The 27,761-nt window shown below is 45.0% G+C and overlaps 1 long non-coding RNA gene, 15 other non-coding genes and 1 pseudogene across 16 annotated transcripts; 15 read left to right on the plus strand and 2 right to left on the minus strand.

Moving 5' to 3' along the window:
- The first annotated feature begins 5,190 nt into the window (after positions 1 to 5,190).
- On the plus strand, positions 5,191 to 5,273 carry LOC127753590 (small nucleolar RNA Z163/Z177 family). Its single transcript, XR_008012646.1, has one exon. It is a non-coding gene; the product is annotated as a small nucleolar RNA Z163/Z177 family (small nucleolar RNA).
- Positions 5,274 to 5,723: 450 nt separating this feature from the next.
- On the plus strand, positions 5,724 to 5,807 carry LOC127753589 (small nucleolar RNA Z163/Z177 family). Its single transcript, XR_008012645.1, has one exon. It is a non-coding gene; the product is annotated as a small nucleolar RNA Z163/Z177 family (small nucleolar RNA).
- A 2,326-nt stretch (positions 5,808 to 8,133) lies between these two features.
- Positions 8,134 to 8,225, plus strand: LOC127753575 (small nucleolar RNA Z165). The gene has a single exon (XR_008012631.1). It is a non-coding gene; the product is annotated as a small nucleolar RNA Z165 (small nucleolar RNA).
- A 977-nt stretch (positions 8,226 to 9,202) lies between these two features.
- On the minus strand, positions 9,203 to 10,248 carry LOC127786449 (uncharacterized). The gene is made up of 3 exons (XR_008019973.1): positions 9,886 to 10,248; positions 9,692 to 9,799; positions 9,203 to 9,373 (listed from the first exon to the last, which is right to left on the minus strand). It is a non-coding gene; the product is annotated as an uncharacterized LOC127786449 (long non-coding RNA).
- A 1,682-nt stretch (positions 10,249 to 11,930) lies between these two features.
- LOC127785850 (uncharacterized) lies at positions 11,931 to 12,725 on the minus strand (annotated as a pseudogene).
- Positions 12,726 to 21,799: 9,074 nt separating this feature from the next.
- Positions 21,800 to 21,906, plus strand: LOC127753582 (small nucleolar RNA Z173). Its single transcript, XR_008012638.1, has one exon. It is a non-coding gene; the product is annotated as a small nucleolar RNA Z173 (small nucleolar RNA).
- A 903-nt stretch (positions 21,907 to 22,809) lies between these two features.
- Positions 22,810 to 22,893, plus strand: LOC127753571 (small nucleolar RNA Z168/Z174). The gene has a single exon (XR_008012627.1). It is a non-coding gene; the product is annotated as a small nucleolar RNA Z168/Z174 (small nucleolar RNA).
- A 297-nt stretch (positions 22,894 to 23,190) lies between these two features.
- Positions 23,191 to 23,286, plus strand: LOC127753588 (small nucleolar RNA Z163/Z177 family). The gene has a single exon (XR_008012644.1). It is a non-coding gene; the product is annotated as a small nucleolar RNA Z163/Z177 family (small nucleolar RNA).
- A 201-nt stretch (positions 23,287 to 23,487) lies between these two features.
- Positions 23,488 to 23,571, plus strand: LOC127753572 (small nucleolar RNA Z168/Z174). The gene has a single exon (XR_008012628.1). It is a non-coding gene; the product is annotated as a small nucleolar RNA Z168/Z174 (small nucleolar RNA).
- Positions 23,572 to 23,916: 345 nt separating this feature from the next.
- LOC127753585 (small nucleolar RNA Z163/Z177 family) lies at positions 23,917 to 24,007 on the plus strand. Its single transcript, XR_008012641.1, has one exon. It is a non-coding gene; the product is annotated as a small nucleolar RNA Z163/Z177 family (small nucleolar RNA).
- Positions 24,008 to 24,441: 434 nt separating this feature from the next.
- On the plus strand, positions 24,442 to 24,524 carry LOC127753569 (small nucleolar RNA Z168/Z174). Its single transcript, XR_008012625.1, has one exon. It is a non-coding gene; the product is annotated as a small nucleolar RNA Z168/Z174 (small nucleolar RNA).
- A 130-nt stretch (positions 24,525 to 24,654) lies between these two features.
- Positions 24,655 to 24,700, plus strand: LOC127753592 (small nucleolar RNA Z175). Its single transcript, XR_008012648.1, has one exon. It is a non-coding gene; the product is annotated as a small nucleolar RNA Z175 (small nucleolar RNA).
- Positions 24,701 to 25,192: 492 nt separating this feature from the next.
- Positions 25,193 to 25,276, plus strand: LOC127753570 (small nucleolar RNA Z168/Z174). The gene has a single exon (XR_008012626.1). It is a non-coding gene; the product is annotated as a small nucleolar RNA Z168/Z174 (small nucleolar RNA).
- Positions 25,277 to 25,695: 419 nt separating this feature from the next.
- LOC127753586 (small nucleolar RNA Z163/Z177 family) lies at positions 25,696 to 25,787 on the plus strand. Its single transcript, XR_008012642.1, has one exon. It is a non-coding gene; the product is annotated as a small nucleolar RNA Z163/Z177 family (small nucleolar RNA).
- A 194-nt stretch (positions 25,788 to 25,981) lies between these two features.
- LOC127753591 (small nucleolar RNA Z175) lies at positions 25,982 to 26,062 on the plus strand. The gene has a single exon (XR_008012647.1). It is a non-coding gene; the product is annotated as a small nucleolar RNA Z175 (small nucleolar RNA).
- Positions 26,063 to 27,131: 1,069 nt separating this feature from the next.
- On the plus strand, positions 27,132 to 27,201 carry LOC127753604 (small nucleolar RNA Z169). The gene has a single exon (XR_008012659.1). It is a non-coding gene; the product is annotated as a small nucleolar RNA Z169 (small nucleolar RNA).
- Positions 27,202 to 27,498: 297 nt separating this feature from the next.
- LOC127753573 (small nucleolar RNA Z168/Z174) lies at positions 27,499 to 27,572 on the plus strand. The gene has a single exon (XR_008012629.1). It is a non-coding gene; the product is annotated as a small nucleolar RNA Z168/Z174 (small nucleolar RNA).
- The last annotated feature ends 189 nt before the right edge of the window (positions 27,573 to 27,761 follow it).

Raw genomic sequence — 27,761 nt, forward strand, 5'->3', positions numbered from 1 at the left:
ATGATTTAGTTATGAATTTTCTAAGTTTAATCAGATTTTTATTCAATACAGAAAAACTAATAAAAAGGAAATTATGATGTTATCACGACATCATCGCCGGCCATGGCACTGGAGCACGAGGTCGCCGGCACTAGAGAACTCGGTTGGGCTTTCCGAGGACACCTACGCGGAAAGGACGTCTAGGCGAACTCACTAGTACAGAGAACAACGACGGACGATGACGAACGATGGCCGGTGACGAGGTCCAACGGCGGCTCGGCTCGGGTCAACGTCGGCGACGGCGCTCCGGCGGTCTTCGGCGCCTGCGAAGGGGCGGACGGGGTGCTCCTCTACCTGGCGAACCCGACGGTGGCGACGGAAGGCGGCGATGATGACCACAGCAGCAGCGCGGCGCGGCTAAAGCAGCGACGGCGACGCTAGGGCTCACGTGGCGGCGGCGCTACGGGCGACGGCTGCGGCTTGGACTTGAGGCAAACGGAAGAGAACGACTAGGGGATGCTTTATATAGGCATGGGTGAGGGAGATCAGACTCCAAACGAGAGGATTTGAGCCGGAACATTCTAGAGTTAGTTTGGAGAGATAAACTCGAAAACGAATTGGATTAGGTTTATCTGGCCAAAATTGATCTCCAAAACTTTAAGGGAAAGAAAAAAGGATGAGGAGGAGATAAAATCCCCTCAACCAAATCGGACTCGAGAGCAACCGATGGAGGCGGATTCAAAGGGGAGGCGGCAGCAGCTCGGCTTGGCTTGGCCGGCCTGAGGTTGAAGATGGCCCTGACATGTGGGGTCCACTTGTCAGCGGCAGAGGAGGGGAAGAGAGGGGCGGCTCGGCTTGGGCCGCTCGGCCGCACAAGGGGAGGGAGAAGGGTTGGGCTGGAAACAGCCCAACGGCTTAGAAGAGGGTTTTTTTAAAACTTTCTCAATTAAAATAATTCGTGAAATGAAGTTTCATTTATTAAAAAAATACTTCCCTTACTTAAATAAATCCAAAAAATTTCCAGGAAACAGATAAACAAGCCAAGTATTTAATGAAATTTTATCTAGCTAAATTTTATGTTGCACCCTTTCCTAGATTATTAGAGTTTAACTTGTAAGCTTTTAAAATAATTTCTAAAAATGCATTAAAGAATGAATTATTAAATTAAGCGATTTTCAGGGCATGACACGTAATAGGGTAAATTACTTGGATAATCTCTAAAGAGCTACGAGTATATTATGTAAGTCCTTCAACTCTAAAAATATATGTTTGGGTCCCCAAATTTGTTACGAGTATTTTATAGATTGAAGGGTTAATTAGATTTATGCCATTATAAATTTGATGATTCGAAAAAGTACCACTACTATTCTTGAATTCTGTTGTGTGCCACTAAAATTATCTATAATTTAAACCATGCCACCGTCACGTTTACGGTTAGCATCCCCTTCGAGTCTCGCCGTGTTCGAGAAAGGGGTTTCATCTCCAATTTATGCTCATGAATTTAATCCAGTCTGTGTTCATGAATTCGCCAAAGCACCATCTCAATGGATTCTAGTTTCTGCTCATGAATTGCTCAAAGCCTTAGCCATAGCAACGATCAGATCCAAGCACATGGACAAAAAAATCCATCCAAATATCCATGAAAAGCTAAATCCAAGACATGGACTAAAATAAATCCATCAGGTACAAGGCCAATCACAACACTGGACCACAGTTGGCCACATCTTCCTGAATGCGGGGGAGCAAGGAGAAGCCCCCATGGTTTGCCACATTGGAGCCGGAACGGAACAACGGTGAGATGCCCATGTATCTTCTGATTGAAAGGGGATTTATGAGGGGATTGGAGAGGGAGTTGGGAGGAGTAATTCCCCTCAATCAATTGGGAACAAGGATGGCTGAGCGAAGCGAATTGGAGGCGAAGCTGCGCTAGGGTTCTCACTGAGGAGAGAGGATGCAGCAGCTGGAGGTTGAAGATGATCTGATGAGTGGGCCCAGCAACAGACGGAAGAGGATGTTAAAAGAAAACGTGCCAGCGATGGCATAGTTCAAAATTTAGAAAATTTTACTGGCACGCAATAGATTTCATGAATAGCAATGGTATTTTTTCAAATCGTATTTATAATGGCATGGATCCAATTAACCCTGGATTCAAATGTTAGTGGGGCCCACATGTCAGTCACATGAAAAAATAAAATAAACATAATCTTTATCTCCTCTTAAACGGAGAGGAGAAAAGATAAAATTGAAAGAAATATTTTTAAAAATTTCAAGGTATAGTAGAAAAAAAAAATTAAATTTTTTTCAATAATGTGACTAACATGTTAGTCCCACTAATACATAGGCACCAATGTGGCATGTCATGTTAGCTCATGGGGTGGGTTAGAGCCCGTTTGTACCAATATGAAATGTTCGAGGATCCGAAAATGTATTTTAAGAGTTGAGGGGCTCAGATGACACACCCTCATAAATTTAAGGACAATTTTTGTACTTAATGACAGGATGTTGAAACATTGTAAAACGGAGGGAATAATTAATAAGCTACTGATAAACAACTTACAAAGTTATAAGCGTAAAGAAAGGACAACATAAAATTGGCTTAATAAGAGAGTTGCATCAGCAAGTTACTTAAGCCAATAATGATCGTCTAATAAACTGACCGCGGCGATGTGATTGCGCTACAAGAATTGGCGCGGCGGCCACGTAAGTACGAGATGTGAGTCCGTCCTACAGCTATGCCCCACTTGTCAGGGCACGTCTACGTACGTACGAACAAAAAGCAGAGAAGAGGGATCGATGGGAGAGGCTTCTTGCCCGCGACGAAATCTGGCGCCATCTGGGCCGTCCGTCCGATGCGCCCAGATGATCTGCGCCGTCCGCGGCAACCCAATCCTACGCCTATTTATATTGACCACTTCCTTTCTCTCCACCCGATATATATGATGGTTATCTCGTTTCTGCTAGCTCTGCATGTTCCAGTTGCAGTGGCTGGTAGAACCAGCTTTTGGTTGATTTCTTTTTTCCCTTCTGGTTTTGATCTGTTCTTCTATCTATCTTGCCATGGTTTTGTGGGTTCTCCCTCCTGGTGTGTGCTTCGTGAGAGATGGAGTGGCATATGCCATCAGAGCGCTTCTGTGCTGCGTGCAGGTTGGGTGTTTCTTTGCGTGTGCGTGCGTGTGTGTTCATCTGCTAGATCTTGCTGTTTCTTTCGGAGTGTGCGTGTGTGCGGTTCTTGCTGCTCCTGGTTTACCCATTCGCCTATGAAAAGATTGAGCTCATATATATGGTGATTTGGTCACAAAAACGCTCAGATCTGAGGCACTCGGTACACGCAGGTGCGGCGTTGTTTTGATCTTGGGATTGGATGAACATTAATTTGCGTCGTTTTTGTTCGATGCAAAGCTAGCCCAGTGCGAAAAGCATCTCCCCTTGTTCTTTGGCAGGATTTTTTGCCATGTTATATACTGTATATTCTCTCATCTCTTTTCCTTCCCTGCGTGTGTGTGCGTGCGTGATCATCTCATGTAAGCGTATGTGCTGCTGCGGATGAGCTACGCGGCCAGAGTAGTGTGAGATCTTCTGGTAATTTATATTTCCAGAGAACTCGTCCCTTCTTTTTGCTTCTTTTTCCATTTCTTCGGTTCTTTGCTATCTTTCTGATCGATCGATTTCTTCACTTGGTTGCCTCTTTAGTTTGTTCTTCCGCGTTTCTTGATCTTTCGCAATATACATTCTTGAGGCCCTACATATGTGGATTGATCGGCAACTTCTCCATCCTCTTTTTTTTTAAAAAAAAAATAATGCATCTCAAGGCAGGTACCTGGCCAATCTACCAATAGGTGCAAGCCATCTGTCCAAGCCAATGGACATGCATGCATGCGACGCACTCTTACTCCAGGACTCCTGGTCAGAGACTCAGAGCCAACAAGTTTTTTTTTTCTCTTTTTTGGCTTCTCTTGCACTGTCCTGGAGGAAAATCAGGATCAATAAAGCTGCCCTTCTTTTTTCCCCCCTTTGGGCTTGGCTCTCTGTTTGTGTTCTTCTGCAGGCAAAACTGCAGTAGTAGTGCTTCTTTTGCATCCCTGGTCCCTGCTCTTCTTTTGGAGGACAGTAACTTGCAAAACATCAGCACCACATTTGCACTTCTTGCCAGGACCTATCTTGGACCAGCATAACAGTTCTGTTGATCTTGTTCTTTGGCTGCAACCTGTTCAATGCAAGCAGCTTTGTTACTTTGTTCTACATTCCTTGATTTGGTTTTATTTGGGGGGCACCAATGATTAGTTCAAAACACTAGGTTGAATAATGATGGACCAGATTGCTGTTCCTGTGTGGAATAATTAATATGTACGGTTCAGACGATTACAACCACATGTTCCTCTCGATATGAGCTGCCCTTTGAAATATATTGATAATTTTGTAAACGCAAACTCTTTTTTCTTTCTGGAGGTTGATTTCTTTTGATTTATGGAGTGTAATTTAATTGCACCCCCAATGATAAGGTTTGTGATTTCCTTTTTTTATTACATTTTTCTTTTTTTTGCCTTTTTATCTACTGCCAAAACTGCAAATACTGCAAAAGCCCCTGCAGCTTTGAATGTGGGTGCCTTGAGCGCGACGAAACAATCCGGGCCGTTGTTATCTGAGCGGAGCAATCTGCAGCGTCCACCTGTCCCTCTCTCTCTCTCTGCAACTATGCTGCTCGGCTTTTTCTTCTCTCTGATAGAAGAATGTTACTGCTGCTTACCTTTTGATCGATCAGCTCTCGTTCTGATAAGTGTGGTGTTTGTTTTTTTTTTTTCATTTGACAACAAATTTCCGATGATTGTTTACGCTGTAGACACTGAAGCACATTTTGGACTGGGTTTGAAGATGTCTGAAGTTTGAATAACTGCGTAGTATTTGATTTGAAATCAGATTCAACTAATACATTGAAAATGTCCAACCCGATTTTATCTTGATTCAGAACTTTCTGATTTCTCGTTCCCAGGAGATTGCAGTTGCTTTGTTCTTTTTCCTTCTTTCTTGCCCAGGTTCTGTAACAACTGCAGTGCATCTTCAGTAATTGGCATTGCATCGATTTAATCGAGTTTTCTTCACTTTGTTCGAGCCGTAGGAAACATCCGAGTGTGCTCTTCCGCCCAGCCACAGAAATGTTTTAAAAAAAATAATCTGAATTTTAAGCTTTTTGTATTGCACCAAAATCTTTTGGATTGGCCAGTGATTAGATGAAACGTGAGTTGTGCAGACACTCCACTGAAATTAAATGAAGCGCAGTGATTAGTCTTCTGAGGCCATGGATTTAGTTTAAAATGTTCATGTTACATTTAACCGCGTTTGTGGGTAGTTTTTTTTTCTTTTTTTGCCTTCCATTATCCTCTGTTTTACCTGCAACTAGTATTTGATTTGAAATCGATTCAAATAATACATCGAACATATCCAACCCGATTTTATCTTGATTCAGAACTTTCTGATTTCTCGTTCCCAAGAGATTGCAGTTGCTTTCTGCCTCTTCCTTCTTTCTTGCCAGGTTCTGCAAGAACTGCAATGCATCTTCAGTTGTTGGCATTGCATCGATTTAATCGAGTTTTCTCCACTGTTCGAGGCATCTATGGAGAAAGGCAGGATATGAAACATTCGAGTGTACTCTCACAGTCACAGAAATAAAACACTGAAATTTAAGTTTTTTGTATTGCACCCAAGTGTTTTGGATTGTTCGTTAAAAGAAAAAAAAAATTGTTTTGGATTGGCCAGTGATGAGATGAAACGTGAGTTGTGCAGACACTCCACTGAAACCAAATGAAGCGCAGGGATTAGTCCTTCTGAGGCCATGGATGGCTTCTTTGTTACTCCACTTTGAAATGTTCTTGTTACATTTAACTGTGTTTGTGGCTAGTTGTGCTTCTTTATTAGGCTTCTTTTTTGCCAATCATTATCCTCTGCTTTACCTGCTGAAAGATGAACTATTCGTGCCGATGATGAGAGAACCTCATTGAATTGACGAGCCGTCCAACAGGTCCATGGATCTCTTGAATTTCTTCACTTTGTTTGAGGCATCTCCGAAAAAGTGCAGCCTAGGAAACATTCAAGTGTTCTCTTATCAGTGACAGAAACAAAAATCTGATTTTCCAGCCTTTTGTTTTGCAAAGTCTTGGATTGGCCACCGATGAAACGTGATTTTTCATGCTCCCGACTGTTTATAACCCATTATTTTGGTTTTTGCATGCCAACGCTGCAAGGAATGTCAGGGTTAGCCTGAACAAATTTTGTTTTCTTATGATAGACCAATGTTGAGGTGCTGGCAAATTGTAAGTCATTTTAGCATTTTCCACAATCTAGATTCATTAACATCAATATGAATGTGGAAAATGCTAAAATGACTTACATTGTGAAACGGAGGAAGTATTATCTTGGTTTGTGGCACAATTTACTATGACTTTTCCTGTAGCTCTGTTGCTGCAGATCAAATGCAAATGTGTTGAACTTACCTCCCTTGATCTGTTATCCATGCATGGTTAGTAGCTAAAGTATTTGTTTGATGGATGGACGAGGCCGATGGTAATTGATGCAAATCTTGTTCCTCTGATCTCTGCGTCCATTCTGATCTTTTGATTCTGAACTTTCACCCTATTCTTGCCAAATGTTAATTTGCTGTACTTGAGAGGTATTGCAGTTGCACAGGGTGCACTAAACTGGCTTCTCAATGAACTGTTGAGAGTAGCTAGTGCTCTACTTGTTTGCCCTCTAGAAGCCTTGATTTGCCCCCAATGTCTTGTGGATTAGCCAGTGATGAAACAAAGTTGTACAGAAACTCTAGGAGTGAAATGAAGTGCAACTATATCTCGGGCCTTGAATTAGCTTATATGATACTTTGCAATTATCATGTTAAAATTTGACTTGAATATATCTGGCTTTATTACTACTCTGCTCTATAGCTGTTTGTTTGATTGGCTTGGAAGCTTGTTCTTGACAGAAATATATACTTTTTTGTTTTTCTTTTATGTATATATAAAATAAAATGACTTTCTGTCATTAAAACTAAAATGCAGTTGGCCAAGTACAAATAAAATGTCAATAACAATAACATGCTGAGAAATTCCTGACCTACAATTTTGTCTGTTGAATGTGTTGTTCTTGAACCCACCAGTGTTTGGCCAATGATGCATCTATGCCTCTATCTGAGTTCCTTATTTGGTTGAGACTTTTTCTGAAAGGAAACTAACTATAGCTGAGGCCTTATATCTTTGATCTTTTAACTTCGTCACCACTTTTCTTTCTTGAAAATTACTTAGTTGGATGATGTTGACAAATCATCCCTGTGTACTCTCTTGTGTATGCCTGTGAAAGTATTTATCCTCACTCTGATATTGTGTCTTCTTGGTTGTAGGCGAATTTAATACTTTTAGCTGTAGAAATTAGGAAAAAATATATCTTAGTTACTAGTTTACTCAAAACTCATTTTACTCAATTAATGTATGTAATTTTATTTTTGAGCATAATACAAAGGTATCGAAAGGGCCAAGCTGTTTACATAGAGAGCCAAAGAGAGTTCTCTACACCATCTAGCGAATACAGGTACCTTACAGCTTGTCTTTCTCATGTCTTGATCCTTCTATGCATTTTCGTTACTGGTTTGCTCACAACCATCCTAAAATGACATCTTAGTTATTACTGGAGATATGACATGAAAATTTTAACTCTCTGATAAGGTGCCTCTATGGCCCTGGAGCACCAAACATATTTATTTGATCAGTATGCAAATTGTCTGCATTGGAATTAAAATGAAAGAAAATAAAAGGACAATATTAAGATCTATCTAGTAATAGTTCTGGTCAATGATATGATATTTAAGTTGCCACTATGGGTAGTTACTTATTTCAATTGCTAGAGGCGTTTTGGGTTCAATTTCCCATCAATTTGTACATGTCCACTTTGTTTGAATACTCATTTTTGTATCTTTCTGAATAGAATTGAATAACCCTTGAAATGTCATTCTTTGGTTGATGCTGCATTTGAAAAATGCATTTGCACTCATCACTTGTTCTGTGCCACATTTGAAAAATACATCTTGATGTCCTTTTGCTTGATTTTTAGATTTTGTCTTCTACTTTTCTGCTAAACATAGAAATTTGCACTCATCACTTGTTCTGTGCCATAACCATTCTATGATGAATTGTGCTTAGCGGATTCCGATGAACCTGATGTCAATTTGGTTCTCTGAGAACATGCTATGACATGTCTGAAATAATAAAATTTCTCAGTCATGATCACTTATATCTGACTATGTAAAATGGTTTTGAGCCGATGGGTTCACAAGTCCATTTGTTCTGCATTAGTTGTCAGCAGTGCATTTAGCTTTGCAACGTAAAATTCTTGATGCTATTTAAGGCAGGGATTTACCTCTTTTTTTTTTTTTTTGCTAGTTTGCATTTTATGGATCACTTGTGCTTTCTACAATCTGATTCCAGTGTTTTGTATTACATCTTGTTTCCGCTCATGGTCTGATCAGTGCAGTTATTATGTTATCAACTTCTGTTTGGCACATGCACTTTCTCTGCTTCTTCTCTCTTTTGGGATGTTGTGAATCAGAGGTTTTCCAATGTGTTGCTTTCATCGAAGATCTGTGGTTTTCACTTCTCTTAGTGGTAACCTCAGCGTGAGCTTGAGTTGCCATCATCAAGTCATTTCATTCTTTAGAATATGAAGATTTTTTGTTTGCGACTTTTGTTCTCAACATGTTTTTTTTTTTTTTGGCATGTCCTATATGAGTTTGGTGTCCCAATGGTTATGACAAAATGCTAATGAACCAAGGCTGCAATGACGGTTCAAAGGATGAACTTATTTAACAAGAGAATATTGAAATCAAAACTGTTGTTTCATGTAGAATGTTTTATGTGCAGAAATGCCTTATTGTATCACTTATCTGATCATGTTTGTTATTTAAAAACTAAGACATAACACTGGATTGGTGTACTAAGACATGGAGCCTCTAATTATGATATAGCTGATCCATTTCTAAAACTTGTTGTTAAGAAAACTTATTTCCTAAATGCAAAGTTACATTGATTCCTGAGTATGTGCTTTCTCAGAAGAAATAAACAGGTGCCAATGCAACCATTTAGCACAGCAGAATTCCTGTGCAAACGTAGTCTTATATGACTCAAAAACTGAGTAAACATGGACACTTGGTTGCAGAGCATTATCTGTAACTGCATTTGTTCCTAGATGCAAAGGATTTACCTGTCTTTTCTTTCTGAAGGACTGAACAACAACCACCGCAACGGTGCATCACGCGCGGCGGAATTACTCCGTGATACACAGCTCCTACTCCCACGAACACACAGAGTTACAGAACTGAGCATACCAGTGGTGATAAATCCAACTGGGCAGTGTTCTCCTGTATCGCAACCATCAACCGAGAACAAAGAAGCTAAATTATTCCTATCTATAAATAACTGGCCATGACTGACATCTATTTCTTGTAATTAAGAAAACTTGTACTCCTATTTTTTTCAAAACTCTGAAAGCTTCTATTTCTTCCTGATTAATGCGCATGTGCTTTCTAGTTTCTACTAAGAATCGAAGTACAAATGCAACTGTGCAGCAAAAACCAGAATGTCGCTGAAACTGTAAGCAACATGGACATTGAGTTGCAGGACATAATCTATTATTGTGCAAGCAACATGCATTTCCTCCTAGATGCAAAAGAATTTACCTGCCCTTTTTGTTCTGAAGAACTAAACAAGTGAACAGCTACTACCATTGTCCACTGAAACGACGCCGAGAACAGCAGAATTACCCCGCGATAACAGCGAATCAGCTCCTACATTGCAGCCACACAGAACTACAGAATTCAGAGCACTAGCCTCTTTGCATCACAATCATCAAGAACTAAAGAACCTGAATTACCCTCTTCGTGGCTAACGGGGCCCATGGCTGGCATCTGACTGGAATCACAACTAGCGGAAGTAAGTCATTGAAGGTAGGAGCTGCACTGCCTCGGGAGCAGGAGGCGGCCGATGGCGAGGTAGCAGAGGCGGTGGCCGGAGTTGAGGGTGAAGAGGCAGCGTCGGCTGTGGTGACTACGATTCAAGGGGGGATTGCCCGGCGAGACTTGATGGGGATGGCTCCGCCGTTGGGGAGGAGCCTCACCGTCACCGGGAGCGGCATGTGAGGTCGGAGACGGCGGCGCGCGATAGGACTCGGCGCGTCCGACAGACCGACCGGCGGCGACTCGCCAGAGAACAAGGCGGACAGAATGTACGAGCCCAGATTTTTTGTTACGGCCCATGGACAGAAATTTTTGTCAGTTTTGGTTTATTTCTTAATTTCCTAAAAGGGTAAATTGTAAAGTGATTTCGCTAAGTCCACGAACTTGTAAAACGTGTATAGAGATTCTTAAATTTTATTTATAGTACTCACTCTATCCGAAAGTTTAAGAACTCTTTCATTTTTTTGGTTTTTCCAAAGAGATAAGCCTATTTTACAACCTCCAAGCTTCGTCTAAAATACACCCTCGTCCATTTTACGGGAAAAGAGAGAAAGGAGGGAGAAAGAGAAAGGAGGGAGAAAGAGAGATGAGAGTTGACATGTGGGTCCAAGGGCATTTTTGACATTTCATGTGATTTCTCTCTCCTCCACACCCGGAAATTATTATTCTAATCGGCGCGGTGTCCATTGGCAAATTACCACGTTTATGGAGTGTTTTTCCCCCAAAAGTGACTTTGGGCAGTGTCCCACGGCTAAAACTACGAACTCGTAGTGTCCTGTAGCAAAATTTGCCAAAATAAAAATAAGGAGAGTCACCACTTCTTCCTCCATCTCTTATCCCCTTTCTCTCCTTCCTCTTTCTCTCTCTCTATCCTTATTCCTCCCAGGTCATCCCCGAGCTAACATCCCCGAACTAAAAAAAAACCTGAATTACCCCCTTTGTGGCTAACGGGGCCATTGCTGGCATCTGATTGGAATCACAACTAGTGGAAGTAAGTCACGGAAGGTCGGAGATGCACTACCTCAGGAGCAGGAGGCGGCCGACGGCGAGGTAGCAGAGGCAGTGGCCAGAGTTGAGGGCGACGAGGCTGCGCCGGTGGTGGTGACTACGATCCAAGGGGGGGATTGGCCGGCGAGACTTGATGGGGATGGCTTCGCCATTGGGGAGGAGCCTCACCGTCGCCGGAAGCGGCGTGTGAGGTCGGAGACGGCGGCGCGCGATAGGACTCGGCGCCTCCGATAGACCGATCGGCGGCGACTCGCCGGAGAACAAGGCGGACAGAATGTACGAGCCCAGATATTTTGTTACGGCCCATGGACAGAAAAATTTTATCAGTTTTGGTTTATTTCTTAATTTCCTAAAAGGGTAAATTGTAAAGTGATTTCGCTAAGTCCACGAACTTGTAAAACGTGTACAAAGATTCTTAAATTTTATTTATAGTACTCCCTCTATCCGAAAGTCTAAGAACTCTTTCATTTTTTGGTTTTTTCAAAGGGATAAGTTCATTTTACATCCTCTAACTCTTTGCTTCGTCTAAAATATACCCTCGAACTTCAAAACCGGGTATTTGACACCCCCTGAACTTTCAATACCATTCATTTTATCCCCTCTAGTGGTTTTCAGCCTGATTTTCACCTATCTAGCACTGATGTGACGGTCCAGTCAGCAAATATAAATAAAAGGCAAATTTTACTACAAGACACTACGAGTTCGTGGTTTTAGCCTTGGGACCACTGCCCAAAGTCATTTTTGAGGGAAAACACTCCATAAATGTGGTAATTTGCCAATAGACACCGTGCTGATTAAAATAATAATTTCCGGTTAAGGAGAGAGAAATCATGTGAAATGTCAAAAATGCTCTTGGGCCCACATGTCAGCTCTCATCTCTCTTCCTCTCTTTCTCCCTCCTCTCTTCTCCCAGTCACGGTGAGGTCGAGCACGTCATCTTCGTGGTTTCCCTGGACTAGCCGGCGCGCCTCCACATCGCCGCCAAGGTCGCCGACGGCATGGCGTTCATGCACAACACCCTGTGCGGCGGCGGCGGCGGCGACGACGACGACGCGAACGAAAACTTGTCGTTCTCATCCTCCTACGAGGAGGACGAGGCCTCCTCGTTCTGCGGCGGCGCCATCGTCCACGGCAACCTCAAGGCCTCCAACATCCTCTTCACGGGCACCATGGAGCCCTGCATCAGCGAGTACGGCATCACTACGCCGCCGTCGGTGGCGGCTCCATCCTCTGGCGCCGCTGTCCTCCGCACCGACGTGCGCGTGTACGACGTGCTACTGCTGGAGCTGCTCACGGGGAAGGCCACGGCGGCGGACGGCGCCGAGCTGGCGCGGTGGGTAACGGCCGTCATCCGGGAGGAGTGGACGGTCTAGGTGTTCGACCGCGCGATGCTCTCCTCCGTCGGCGCCGGCGACGCCGTTACCAGCGAGCAGCGGATGGTGCATCTTCAGCATGTCACCATGAGATGCATCGACACCTCCTCGCCACCGCCCACCACGAGAGAGGTCGCTGCAATGGTGAACACCGTCCGCGAGGAAGACGACGGGTCGCTCTCCTCGAAGGCATGAGTGACACTGACGCGGACGGACACCAAGCACTTGAGCGGTGTGTGCAGCAATACAAAATTCCACACGAAATTCCCGGTAACGGTGAGGTCGAGCACGTCGTCCTGGTGGCTCTCAAGGACGCATGCCGGCTGGTCGGTGACTGCGAACGCCCTGTCGGGGACGACGAGGTGCTCCGGGAGCATGTCCTGCCGCTCTTTCCCTTCACCAACTTCTTGGACAGCTGGGACAGCGCCAGCGTCGTCGTCATCGACGATGACGTCCCGTCCGCCGGTGTGGCGCTGGGGGGATGTGGCCGCTGAGCAGGCCGCGTGCACTCAGGGCGTCGCCGCCACCGCCTCGGCGAGCAAACCGTGACCGGGAGAAGAGAGAGAGAGAGGGAGAAAGAGAGAAGAGAGATGGAGAGCTGACATGTGGGTCCAAGGGCATTTTTGATATTTCACGCAATTTCTCTCTCCTCCTTAACCGGAAATCATTATTCTAATTAGCGCGGTGTCCATTGGCAAATTACAATGTTTATGGAGTGTTTTCCCCTAAAAGTGACTTTGGGCAGTGTCCCACGGCTAAAACCATGAACTCGTAGTGTCCTGTAGCAAAAATTTGCCAAAATAAAAATAAGGGGAGTCACCTCTTCTTCCTCCATCTCTCATCCCCTTTCTCTCCTTCCTCTTTCTCTCTCTATCCTTATTCCTCCTAGGTCATCCCTGAGCTAACATCCCCAAACTTGACGAGGAGAGCGGTGGCGGAGGAGCTCGAGCGGGGCAGTCGGGCGACGGCGAAGCTCGCGGAGAGCAACCACATTCTAGATCTGGCGGTGGAAGTGGTGCGCCCATGCGGGCGATGACGAGCTCACGGACGTCAATGCCATAGTTGTCGGCGAGCTCCATTCGTGGAGCCACCCCCACCCCCCAACGCCCGGAGCTCCACGCCCTTCCGTCGCCGAGCCTGCCACAGGCGGCTGCGAGCCCGAATACGGCGCAGGCGGCTCCAAGCGCCGCCGCCCTCGCAGCTCCACACCACAGCCGCAGCCACCGCGCTCGTAGCTCTATGTCGACACCGCAGTCGCCGCCCTCGTAGCTCCACGCCGCCGTCGCCACCGCCGCCCTCACATCTCCACGCCGCCGCCGCCGTCCTCGCAGCTCTATGCCGACGCTGCAGCCGCCGCCCTTGTAGCTCCACGCCGCCACCGCAGCCGCCGCCCTCGCAGCTCCACGTTGCCGCCGCCGCCCTCACAGCTGCACACCGCCGTCGCCGCCCTCGCATCTCCACGCCGCTGCCGTCTCCCTCACAGCTCCACACCGCCGCCGCCGCCGCCAATGGTCATGAGGGAGAGAAGAACGAATAGGGCAGGGCGAAGGAGAGAGAGAGGGGCATCCAACGTGGCAAAAACCACAGTACAAACAACCCAGGGGGGGTTAAGTGTCCGGTATTGATAGTTCGAGGGTGTATTATATCCGGTTTTTGTAGTTCGGGGGTGTATTTTCGACAAGCATAAGAGTTTGAGGGTGTAAACTAGACTTTTCCCTTTTTCCAAAAGTCCAAATCCTATTTGTAGTCACTATGTGCTAAATTAATTTTTTTAGTAGAGCCCAATAAGTTATTGTACTATTTATTGGTTGCATATTCATTGGTTTTGTCATATGATGAATGAATGAATTAATCATTGGTATAGATAGCCATATGGTCCGAGGCATGATGGCCTGACCCATAGCACGGCCATTTAGCCCGGCCCAAGCACGGCATGACACGACTGGTGTCGGGCCTGTGCTGGCCCGGCCTGACAGTTGGGTCATGCCTGGGCCGATGCCTTGGCACGGTGGACTGGCCTGGCACTACACGATCGAATAAAAATAGTTGAGGGACCAAAAAAAGACTTAAATTAACCATATAAGACACGGCCCAAAGAGTATAGGGATACATAATATACTTATTCTAGCCATATAAGGCACAGTCCAAAGAGTTGAGTGAGGAAAATAAACTTATTCTATGGAGAAGCACGATATGCTATCGTGCCTTCAGGCCGGCCTGGCACGACCCGAGACTTATTGGGCCGTGCTTGGGCCGTGCGTGCAGCCCGTGGGCAGACACGGCACGGGCCGGCGTGTTAGTCGGGCCGTGCCGGTTCAACTGACCTCGGCCCAGGCCTGGTCGTGCCTGGGTCATTCCGGCCCGGGCGGCCCATTTGGCCATCTATACTCATTGGTCTTGAGGCAAAAAAAAAAAAATAAGTCTTAGCCTTTTGGATAGAGAGTGTATCGTTCTGGTCCAAAATCCAGCCAATTCGAGAATGGCACGTGTCCCGATGTCCCCCGGTGTCACAGGTACAAAAACAGAGGCGAACGATCTGGTCCGTCCGTGGGGCGCAGCTGCTACGCAGAACGAATCACCGCCGTCAGATGAATGAACAAGTAAGTGCATAGTTCTAGCATTGTGCGTTTCTTTGTTCGAGATTGGTTCTTGTTTCGTTCGAATCTTCTTCTTCCTCAAACAGAGTCATGGTTGCTCTCTGCTGCTGCAGTGCTGCACGCTCTGTGTTCTTGATCTTGTGCTCTCTGCTCAAACAGATTCATGGCCGATGATGATGTATACGAACAAGAGATTTTACCTGCTCTGCGACCACCATCCATGATGATGATGGTCACGCTTGGCAGAAAATCACCCTCCATATGAGGCTCTCCACATTTGATTTTCTTTCTTTGCTGCTTCTTCCATTTTTCCTCCATATGAGCCTCGTTTCTATATGATCTTGCCTATATGGCAGGCCACATTTCTATTTTTTTGTTAGTTATTTTTTTCTACCTTCTCCCTCCCTTTTTTTTCCTTCCTTCTTCCTCTATTCGGCAAGAGGCAGCATTGGCAACAACAGTTGACTCTCTCTCTACCGACCAGTTGGCACAGTTGTCGTCGCTATGGATTTCTCACAGCGTTGCCTAACGGATCGCACTCATGCAGGCCTCCGTTAGCACCCATGTTCTCCAAACTTGAACTCCTCCACCAACTCAGCCCCCTCCTCCGCTCCACAGGCGCCTCTGCCTTTGGTGGTCGGCGCCATCACTCTCGCTGCCTCCTTCTCTCTGTATTGCTTGTTTCATTAAGGATTCCTCCGGCCTGCCACCGATGCTACCGTTACCTGCGGCTGCAATCGGCACATCTAGCGGTGGAGGAAGAAGAAAAAAGAAGGCGAGAAAAAATGGGACAAAAGGGAATTTTGCCATGTTATCATCCACGTGGCATAACACATAGGTAAAACCATATTCAGATGAGACTTTGGGCTAGGACGATACAATAAACGATGTTTAGGGGCCTCGTTGCACACTTTGCAAGTTCGTGGATCTAGGTGAAATCTCTTTACAAGTTGAAGGACCGCTAGTACCATTTACACATCATAAATAGTCTTTATTGACCTAGCTCAATTATGGCGGAGTCTAATTTTCTCCCTCTAGCGCAAAATCACTCTCCTCAACTATTAGAAAAGGTTTATTTTTGCCTCCCCGAATGATTTTGGCAATGGTTTTTGTTCGCTGCGGCAACTTGTGCCACCACCTATGTTCGTTGTAGAGAAGCGCCATGCTCACCTTTAAATAGTCCGAGTAACCCTTGTTGGTCGTGCTCGTAGCAAACCTAGCCGCTACCATATAACTTGCTCTCTGCCTCACGTTGCCAAGCCACCATTGTCTCCTATTCTACGCCTTGATGCCGCCATTAAGTTTCTATGTGCCTTGTGACCCCAATTTCACCCTTGCCGGAGCTCGATTCAAGCCCGGGTAAAAATCAAGAATTTGGCCTTCGTGAAGTAAGATACCGGGTTGGTGACTTAGTATAGGAGCAGCAATTCTGTAATAACGAGCTAAGAAAGAATGAGAAAATAGTCAAGCTAACAAACCCTAAACCTACTCTAAGTTGTCAAGAAATAGCACAATTCCAGCTCAACGACATCTCAAGATGTTTTAGTCGATTGTGTACGCATTAATCCTACTAAACCAACCTTATGATGTCATTGACCCATAATTACGTGATAATTTGACAACATATTCCCTCCATTCCCCAATTGATCATCATATAATTTTTTTAGGTTATTCCCAAATGATCATCATGTTAGTATCCACTCCCTAAATCTAATCATTATTAGTGTATTAGAGTAAATGGACATTGGTGCATGCATCCATACACATAACTCTTTACAACCAACATATAATGTCTTGATTTGTTATTGGCTAGGAACTAGGAGGGATGGTGCATGCATCAATTTTGTTACTAGAGTATATTTTATATGAGAGAGTTATTGGCTTTCCTTGATTTTGGTACATGATCAATTCGGAACGGAGGGAGTAATCAACTACTTGCATACATCTATAATAAAAACCATATCTCTCATGCAATTAGCTTGAACCCCAAACCCTAAATTAGTAGATATGTATGCGCAATCAGCTTGGACCCTAAACAGGTAGATCTATATGTATGCAGCCAGCTTGAACCCTAAGCCATAGCCAGCAAGCAAATGAGCAAGACAACAAACAACTTTCATCACCCAAGCAAGCAACCGAGCCAGTGTAAATTAACTTGAACTCTGAACCCTGAACCCTAAACTTGTAGATATGTATGCGCAGTTAGCTTGGACCCTAAAGAAGTAGATCCATATGCATGCAGCCAGCTTGAACCCTAAACCCTAGGCAACAAGCAAATGGGCAAGACAACAAACAACTTCCATCACCCAAGCAAGCAATCGAGTCTGCATCTCGAACTAGCAATACATTCAATATCCATGGTTGGGCGTCTCACTTGGATGGACGGCATGTAGGTGGGAGATCTGACGAGTCAAGAGCTCACCTGGATGGATACGACCCCTTGTTGCAGCACATATGTATGAGATGGAGGAGAAGACATCGGCAACAGCGATGGCGTTGGCAATTTTGGACTGTGTACTCCACTACTCTTGTACTTAGAACTTACAACTATGGGTCCATTTAATATGTCTACACGATCTACATGGGCAAATGTCTTAAGACACCTCCCGCAAAAAGTGTTTGCACTAGTAGACAACTTAACAAGTTGACTGTGTAAATTATTTTCATGGGTGCCTCAAAAGACACCATCTATGTTTGAAATATTTAAAAGTTTGAAAATTCATATGAACTTCAATTGAGGTAGACAACCTATCACCGTGCTCGTGCTAAACAAATCAAGCTAATGATAAACCACTTGGCCCACTTGTCATACTCTAGGCTTGTGCTAAAAAATAATAGTTGTGGTGGGCCCTCTTTATCATCGCCGAGAAGGAAACACTAATGGCTAACCCTATCATGGAGCACATGTGGGGCCTCCCGCAATGCTTTATCCGCCAACTCCACTTCCGCTGACGCCTCCTCTTTGTCTTCCGATGCTTGGCCTAGCTTCAGCCTCCTATGCCTCGACCATCCTGGCATCTCTCATGTTTCCTCCTTGATGGCATCTCTCGCGTTGGCTACTGCCAACACCGTTGTGGCCACGCCTACTGGGCCCATCTCCTCGGCCTTGGCCTCTGTCTCTGTGCCCTCCTCACTTGCCTATGAATCCATGCCCTCGGCCTCATCGTCGCTGTCCTTCTTTGGTGGGGACCTGTTATAGCATTTTTCCTAGCGGAGCACCCGCAACGCTCGACGGCGGTAGGAGCGGCAGCGGCAACATACTCTCTCTCTCTCTCTCTCTCTCTCACGCGCATGCGCTCGACTGCCGAGGAGGAGGCACATGTGCTCGACGGCTGGCGGCAGAGACGGAGCATGACCGTGCGGCCGGTGTTGGAGGCGGGCTCACCACCATCGCCGCCTGCCATGCCACGCCGCCGCGCCATCGCCCCACGCGGATGCCGCAACTCTGCACGGCTGTGCCCAGGAGCACAGCAGCCACGCTCCTCCTGGGCTCCGCGCCTTTGCCTGTCCTCTTGCCAACTCTGGCGAGGCGGGCCACTCGCCGCCAACCAAAGCTTCATCCCCGCCGCTCCTGTCGCCGCCTAGAGCACACTCCCAGCCACACCCCCTCCCCGCCGCTCCCACTGCCGACCGGTTCCCCCTCCCATCCACCACCTTGCTGCCGAGCACCCGCAGCCGCCGGCGGGCACCTCCACCGTCTCAATCTCCTCCTGCCCGGTAAGGAACAACAGGATGTCGCCGCTCCCGAGCGGGCTCCGCCGCCACGAGCTGCCGTTCGCCTCCTGTGTAGCTCCATCTCGTGTGTCGCCGCTGTGGACGCGGCCACCGACACTCGTGCGCCGCGTCCGCAGTCGCCGCCCACCCTCCCCGCCGCGTCCGCAGTCGCCGCCCGCCCTCCCCGCCGTGCCCACCGCGCCCCCAGCGGCAAAGAGAGAGGGGGTGAGGTAGGACCGTGGGCCCCACCTCCGCCTCCGCCTTCGCCCCCACCCCCTCCCACCCGCCGCCGGCCTCGACTCCTCGCCCGTCGCCCACAGCCGCCTCCACCCACGCCCGCCACCGGCAGCCGCCTCCGCCCCCGCCCGCCCGAGCCTAGCTCCTCGCCCACTGCCCGCCAGGCGCCAGCCGCCTCCTCTGTGTGGATAGAGAGAGGGGGGGGGGGGGAGAGAAGGAGAGAAAAAAAACGCTGATAGGTGGGCCCCATCGGTTTTATTTATTTTTTGCTGATTGTATCGCCATGTGTGTGCCATGTAGGCTAAAAACCGCTATTTCGGACGACCGCGATAGTTGGGGGGTAATTCGTACTTTTTCCAAAAAAAAAAATGAAGCTAATCAAGCACTATATCTATTTGTGCTAAGCTACTAATCGACAATCTTGAGGGTAAAGAAAGGAAAGACATAAAATTGGCTTAAGACAATTTACTTAGCCAACAATTATCCAATTAACCAATCACGTCTATGCGATCACGCTACAAGAATTGGCGCGGCGGCCACGTAAGTACGACACCATGGATCGAGAGCCGGCCCCCCAAATCACCAATCTCAAAGCAAGAGAGGGGAGTCCCTCCCATTGTCTGTCCCAAACTACCCCTATGCCCCACCTGTCAGGCCACGTCTACACGTACGTACAGTCGTACACAAACAAAAAGCAGCAGAGGAGAGGCTTCTTGCCCGCGACGAAACGTGCCCCGGGCCTCTCGATCTGGCGCCATCTCGGCCGTCCGTCCGATGCGCCCAGATGATCTGCGCCGTCCGCGGCAACAACGTCGCGCTATTTATAGACCAACCCACACAGCTTGCTTGACCAACCACTATTCCTCCCTCTCTCTCCCACTTTGGTTATCTCGTTTCTGCTTGCGCTGCATGTTCCAGTTGCAGTATAGCAGGTAGAATAGAACTAGTTTTTGGTTGGTTTTCTATAGCTTTTCCCCTTCTTGGTTGATGTGTTCTTGGCATCTTTGCCATATGGTCTTGGGTGTGTTCGATCTCCTCGATCTCCCTGGTGTGTGCTTCGTGAGAAGATGTGGAGTGGCATGCCATTGCCATGAGGAGCACTGCGTGCGTGCGTGTGTTTGTTGATCTCGATTGCCCAAGTTCTTGCTTTCTTGTGTTTGTTTTCTCTAGATCTTTGCTGTGTTTCTGTTTTACTTTCCGAGTGTGCATGCGTGTGTGGTTCTTGCTGTGATTTGGTCACAAAGAAACGCTCAGATCTGAGGCACGCACTGGTGCTCCATCGGTACACACGTTGCTCGATCCGTCTTGGGCTTGGATGAACATTTTGCGTCATCGGTACACACGGCGTGATTTCTTTCTTTCTTTCTTGTGCGTCTTTTTTGCTGGTCCGTGAGAAAGCATTTTTCCGTTGCTGTTCGTCCACGATCGGTACGATTCTTGCCAGGATTGTTTTTACCTTCCCTGCGTGTGCGTGTGTATGATCATCTCCTGGATTTTTTTTTTTGTGTTTTTGGTTTCTTGCCTTTGTGCTCTGCCGCTCGCAGATCGATCTGCAGCTCTGGTTTACATTTCCAGAACTAGTAACGTTGTTCGCGGCAACAACTTGTCTCTCTTCTTTTGTTGCTTTATTTTGCCATTCCTAATTTCTTCACAACCTGTCTCGCATCTTTTAGTCTGTTCTTCCTCTTTTCTTCATCTTTCTCTTGTTCTCTCTCTCTCCAGGCATGTACCTGGCCAAGCCGCCAATAGGTGCATGCCATGATGCCATGCGTGGTCTGAGGCACAGAGCAGCAAGTTTTTTTTGGCTTCTCTTGCACTGTCCGGGAGATCAGGATCAGTAAAGCTGCTCTTCTTTTTTTCTCCCTTTGGGTCTCTCTCTCTCGTTCTTCTGCAGGCAAAACTGCAGTAGTACATCTGCTTGCTCTTTTCTTACCACCTGCTTCTTTTGTATCCCTGATCCCTGCTCTTCTTTTTGTAACTTGATTATAGTTTGTGCATGCAAACATCAGCACCACAATTTGCTCTTCTTGCCAGCACAACTGTTGTTCTGTTCTCCCATTTTTTCTCTGATTTACTAGTTGATCTTGTTCTTGGCTGCAATCTTTCAATGCAAGCAGCTTTAATTTGTTGCTTTACATTCCTTGATTCGGTTTCTTAGCAGTAAATAATCTTGGTTCCGTTTGTAGTTCTTGGGGGCAGCTATGATTAGTTCAAAATATACTAGGTTGAATAATGATGGACCAGATTGATGTTCCTGTGTGGAATAACATGTACGGTCCAGACGATTACAACCACATTGTTCCTCTCGATATGAGATGCCCTTTGAAATAAAATGCCATCTTCTCTGCTTTCTTTCTTTTTTTTTCTGAGTTAATCAAATCAATTAATTGGTTCTAGGTTGAATTCTGATCGACGAACCGTGTTTAACTTCTCCGGTTCGAACAATGACCACCTGTGCACCGACACCCACAGTTATTTCTAATCCTTTCCAGGTTATTTCGTTTCTTGAATTTTATGAGCCCAGTGATGAACAACTGATGCTTTGATCCTCCGCACAAGCTGCGCTGTGGAAATGATGTGTTTAATTTAGATTGTTCTGAGGGTGCAGTTGCTTAATTTTCTGCTTTTTTTTTGGCCTTTTCATCTGCAGAAATAACTGCAGCTTTGAACGGTGCGTGCCTTGGGCGTGACGAAACAATCTGGGCCGTCGGTTGTTTGCGCGGAGCAATCTCAGGCGTCCACGTGTCGCTATCTGTCCAGCTTTACCGTTCGGCGCCTTGTCTGCACTCTCCCCGTTCTTGGTTTGCTTTTTGATCGGCTTCCTTTGTGCCAGAGGATTTGTAACCAACGTTCTCGAGTTTTCCCTGTAAATTTCTTGATTGATTTGCTCGCAAATTTTGATTGCAGCGCCGATGATGAGTTCACAAATGTACTAGGTTGAATTCTGATCGAAGAACCTCTCTTGGTTCGAACGATGACCACCTGTGTTCCTCTCGATCTGAGGCGCTGCGCGTGACTAATCATCACCAATCCAATGGATTAAGTTTTTTTCCTTTTTCTGATTGCCATAGTGTGCTGATGAATTTGTTTCCCTGTGATTCCCTTACGTTGAAGACCCTGAAGCACCTTTTGGCCTCGTTTGAACTTGATTCAGTTTTTGATTTTTCAAACAATGAATTTGAAAATCCAGCCAATTCGAGAACGGCACGTGTCCCGATGTCCCCGGTGTCGCAGGTACAAAACAGAGGCGAACGATCTGGTCCGTCCGTGGCGGCGAAGCTGCCACGCAGAACGAATCACCGCCGTCAGATGAATGAACAAGTAAGTGCTTAGTTCTAGCATTGTTCCATAGTGTCCTGTTGTCCTTTTATCCTTGTAAATAACTTTTATTTCTCTTAATAGAAAAAATGTGCTCCTTGCGTATTCCCAAAGAAAGTTCTAGCATTGTGCGTTTCTTTGTTCGAGATTGGTTTTTGTTTCGTTCGAATCTTCTTCTTCCTCAAACAGATTCATGTTTGCTCTCTGCTGCACTCTCTGTGTTCTTGATCTTGTGCTCTCTGCTCAAACAGATTCATGGCCGATGATGATGTATACGAACAAGAGATTTTACCTGCTCTGCGACCACCATCCATGATGATGATGGTCGCGCTTGGCAGAAAATCGCCCTCCATATGAGGCTCTCCACATTTGATTTTCTTTCTTTGCTACTTCTTCCATTTTCTCTCCATGGATGATTGCTCTGATGAAACGGACGAGGCCGATGATGTTTATGTATAAAAAAGCTTTTACCTCTGATCCATGCGACCATCCATGGTGGTCGGTGTTCTGACAGAGAACACCTCCCGTTATGAGGCTCTCGTTTTCATCTTTGTCTGATCACCATTTTTCTTTTTTCTTTTTTTGCCTTCTTCTTAGGCCGATGATGCTAATCATGCTCCTATGGTCTTGACCAAGAAGCTGAGGATTCTCTAAGAATGTTTCCCAAGAGCTGAGGCCCTTAATTACTCTGCAGTTCTAGTTGGCTAGTGAGATGAATCGACGAAGAAAGGTACAGTGTTAGCAGTGATTGCGAAACCAAAGACTTTCCAGAGATGCAAGCCTGTGGGTTTGCGTTTGTGACGTCTCTTTACTTGGATGAGCCACACTGCATCTTTCTCTTGAGCTTGCTATGCTGTTGAGCTTTCATGCCTGCCTGTCTGTCATTATCCTCTGTTTTAACTGCTCAAGGGATCAACTGTTTTTGCCGATGATGGATCTCTTCGCACTGTTGAGATTCTAATCGTTTCTTTTGGATTGGCCGGTGATGGATGAAACCTGAGTTGTACAGACACTCTTAGTGAGTTGTATGAAGTGCATTGAAACACACACACACATTGCGTCTCTGAGGCCATAGATAAGCTTCTAAGTTTTGTGCTTTCACTTCTATATTTCTTTATGAACAATGGATGCCAAATGATAAGAAAATGATGCAATGATGAACAGATGAGTTTATTCTTGCAATAAAAAAAATTCTCGAAGTTATGTTGAGGCATTTCAATTTTTCCCGTTGCCAACTTGCCATTGCATCAAATGGACATTTGCAGTTCTTCCCAGGCCGATGATGCTAATCATGCTCCTATGTTCTTGACCAAGAGCTGAGGATTCTCTAAAGAATGTTTCCCAAGAGCTGAGGCCCTTAATTACTCTGCAGTTCATAGGATTCATTTCACATGTTGGCTAGTTGCTGCCTGTGAGATGACTCGACGAAGAAAGGTACAGTATGAGCAGTGATTGCGAAAACCAAAGACTTTCCTGAGATGCAAGCCTGTGGGTTTGCGTTTGTGACGTCTCTTTGCATGAATGAGCCACACTGCATCTTTCTGTTGCACCCAAATTGAACAAAAACACTTGCTATGCTGTTGAGCTTTCATTATCCCCTGTCTGTCATTATCCCCTGTTTTAATTGTTTTTGCCGATGACGGATCTCTTGGCACTGTTGTTTGAGGCTTATCAGAAGAGATTGTAATCGTTTCTTTTGGATTGGCCGGTGATGGATGAAACCTGAGTTGTACAGACACTCTTAAGTGAGTTGAATGAAGTGCACTGAAACACACATTGCGTCTCTGAGGCCATGGATCGTGTTACATTTAACCGCGCTGGCTAGCATCTGAATGCTAACTTGTTTAGCATAATGTTTTCACTTCCTTCTTTCTGTGCTCATTGAACAGTTTTGATCACCTGTAATGAAGCTGACACGCACACCGATGCAAGGATCAATGTCGAGGAGCCAGCCACAGGTATACTCTTGACCACAGTTTATTTTGCCGAGAATGCTAATGAGATCATTTCCAATTTAGGCGCATTGAAATAGATGATTTAATTTTATCCTGAAAGTTATTTATACAGTAACTCAGTTAACTGTCTGCTTCATGTAGTTGTTCACTAAGTATAAACCTTCTCCATTTTGCCCCGCAAAAAAAAAACCTTCTCCATTTTGAAGCATTAATTTAATTTGTTCCAAATCTGCTTAATCCCTTGATCTAATCTGCGTGATTCCCTCTTTCGTGGGCCGATGATGCGAACCATGCTCCTATGGTAGACCCCTGTGCGGAGGATTTCCTAAACATAATTTCCCAAGAGCTGAGGCCCTCAATTATCAACCTTTCAGTTCTTAGCTCTTTAGTTTCTAGGCACTTTTTTCTGCTTCTGCCTACTGTATGAGAAAATGTACAGTTGTAAGTAAGTGACTAACTTCTGTGCCTTTTGTATTGTTTGCACAGTGGCAATGATGAGAACTTTGATTTTTCTATGATGCTCTGAGCCATGCATTTGTTTTGATTTTTTAGCCAGAACTTCCCCTATCTTGATCTGTTCAAATGCACATTTGATATACTTGACGTCGTGCCTTGTTCCTCACTCGATCTGTTATCCATGCGTGGTTAGTAGCTGGCTAGCTGCATATTTTTGCCTTGATAAAATGGAAGAGTCCGATGATCTGTTGACCATTCATGATGGTCGTTGGACACTGCAAGGTTGAGTTTTCAGTCATGTCATCTTTGATTTTTGTCACGTTTGCTGTACTTGATGTGCCCTGATCCTTATTCTTCTATGTTGTGTACTTTCACTTATATATTTCTTTATGAACAGCAGATGCCATTGAACAGATGAGTTTATTCTTGCAATAAAAAATTCTCGAAGTTATGGTGAGGCATTTCAATTTTTCCCGCTGCCATTGCACCAGATGGCATTTGCAGTTCTTGATGTCTTGTTCTGTTTCTCAACTGCTCCAGTAGTTGCTTTTTGTTTGCTTTCTTCTCAGGCCGATGATGCTAATCATGCTCCTATGGTCTTTGACTAAGAGCTGAGGATTCTCTAAGAATGTTTCCCAAGAGCTGAGGCCCTCAATTACTCTGCACTTCTAGTTGGCTAGTTGCTGCCTGTGAAATGAATCGACGAAGAAAGGTACAGTGTTAGCAGTGATTGCGAAACCAAAGACTTTCCTGAGATGCAAGCCTGTGGGTTTGGGTTTGTGACGTTTCTTTGCTTGGATGAGCCACACTGCATCTTTCTCTTGCACTCAAATTGAACAAAAACACTTGCTATGCTATTTCAGCTTTCATGCCTGCCTGTCTGTCATTTCCTCTGTTTTAACTGCTCAAGGGATCAACTGTTTTTGTCGGTCCTCCCTTCTGAATCCCATCCCCGGTCCTCCCTTCTGTATCCTGTCCCCTTCGTGTTTTCTTTCTCCTGTAAGTAACTTTTATTTCTCTTAATACAAAGATGTGCTCCTTGCGTATTCTAAAAAAAAAGTGAGTTGAATTGGCCGGTGATGGATGAAACCAGAGTTGTACAGACACTCTTAGTGAGTTGAATGAAGTGCAATGACACACTCACATTGCCTCTCTGAGGCCATGGATAAGCTTCCAAGTTTCGTGTTACATTTAGCCATTCGGATGCTAACTTGTTTAGCATAATGTTTTCGCTTCTTTCTGTACTCATTGAACAGTTTTGATGCAAGGATCAATCTCGAGGAGCCAGCTACAGGTATACTTTTGACATAAAGTTTATTTTCCCGAGCATGCTAATGAGAACTTGCCTTTTGCACAGTGGCAATGATGAGAATGCAATTCTATGATGTACTTTGATTTTTCTATGATGTACTTTAATTCTATGATACTCTGAGCCATGCATTTGTTTTGATTTTTTAGGCTGAACTTCCCCTATCTCGATCTTTTTGATTTTTTAGGCTGAACTTCCCCTATCTCGATCTGTTATCCATGCGTGGTTAGTAGCTACATATTTTTTGCCTTGACCGATGACAATTGCGTCCATTCATGATGGTCGTTGAACACTGTCAAGGGAGTTTTTCAGTCATGTCAGATTTCTGGCACGTTTGCTGTACTTGATGTGCGCTGTTCCTAATTCTTCTATATTTTGTGCTTTCACTTCTATATTTCTTTATGAACAACGGATGCCAAATGATAAGAAAATGATAACAGATGTGTTATGTTGAGGAACAGGCCCTTAGTTACCAACCTTCTTTCTGATTTTATGTTCTTAAGAGAATGTAGTTGCTTTGTGCTTCATTCTCTTTCTTGACAGGTTTGCAACCTCAGCTGCAATTCCTTGTCTTTTGAATTGTCTGTGCAGTGGGCAATGAAAAGAAATCCATTCGATGATGTAGAAATGAACCCCACATTTACTTTGAGCCCCGCATTTACTTTGATCTTTTGATTCTGAACTTTCATCCTATTCTTGCAAAATGTTAATTTCTTGTACTTGAGGTATTGCAGTTGCTCAGGGTGCACTAAACTGGCTTCTCAATGAACTGTTTGAGAGTAGCTAGTGCTCTACTTGTTTTGCCCTCTAGAAGCCTTGATTTGCCCCACAACTTCTTGTGGATTAGCCAGTGATGAAACAAAATGAAGTTCATCTAAGAATCTCTCAGGCCTTGAATTAGCTTATATGATACTTTGCAATTATCATGTTAAAATTTGACTGCTCTGCCCTGACTTTCTTACTACTCTGCTCAATAGTTGTTTGTTTGATTGGCTTGAAAGCTTGTTCTTGACAGAAATATATACTTTTTTGTTTTTCTTTTATGTATATATAAAATAAATTGACTTTCTATCATTAAACGAAAATACAGTTGACTTTCTTTTATGAGTTTCTCAGCTCTTATTTTTATGCAACTGCAACTGTTGGAGAATTTATACAGTATTCAGCAAGTGAATACCTTCTGTGCCTTCTGTATTGTTTGCAATGATGACAAAACGATTGGATGATGTACTTTGATTAACTCATAAATCGCAATGCTCTGAGCGACACATTTGTTTTGGTTGTTTTTTTAGTCTGAACATCCCCTAGCTCTTGCACTGCAGACCAAAAATGCATAAGAGCGGTTAGTAGCTGGATATGTTTGCTTTGATAAAATGGATGAGACCAATCTGCACCCTTTCATTGATGTCACCTCCGATTTCGGGCACATTTGCTGTACTTGATGTCTTGGCGAAATTTTATAGGGTGCACTGATATGAATTGTTGATGAATGAATTGGGAATCACCAGTGCTCTACTCAAACAATCTTTTTCGGTTCATCTTTGGTTTATCGCAAATCTTTTTCGGATCGCCTTTTTCATTTTTGCCTTCTTCATGTGGGGAGGATCTTTAAAGAATATTTCCCAAGAGCTGAGGCCCTTAACTAGATTTGGCCTCATTAAGATTCTTTCTGATTTATCTTCCCAAGAAATTGTAGTTTCCATTACAAAAAACAGAGATTGCAACACCGCCGATGAAGTGCTTCTTGAGAAGGTACATGTCTTCAGTTCTTGGCATTGCATCGATTTTATAGAGTTCTTGGCTGTTATTCACTTTGTGCAAGTTTGT

Source organism: Oryza glaberrima, chromosome 10 (genome assembly GCF_000147395.1).
Source record: "Oryza glaberrima chromosome 10, OglaRS2, whole genome shotgun sequence".
Taxonomy (NCBI): Eukaryota; Viridiplantae; Streptophyta; class Magnoliopsida; order Poales; family Poaceae; genus Oryza; species Oryza glaberrima.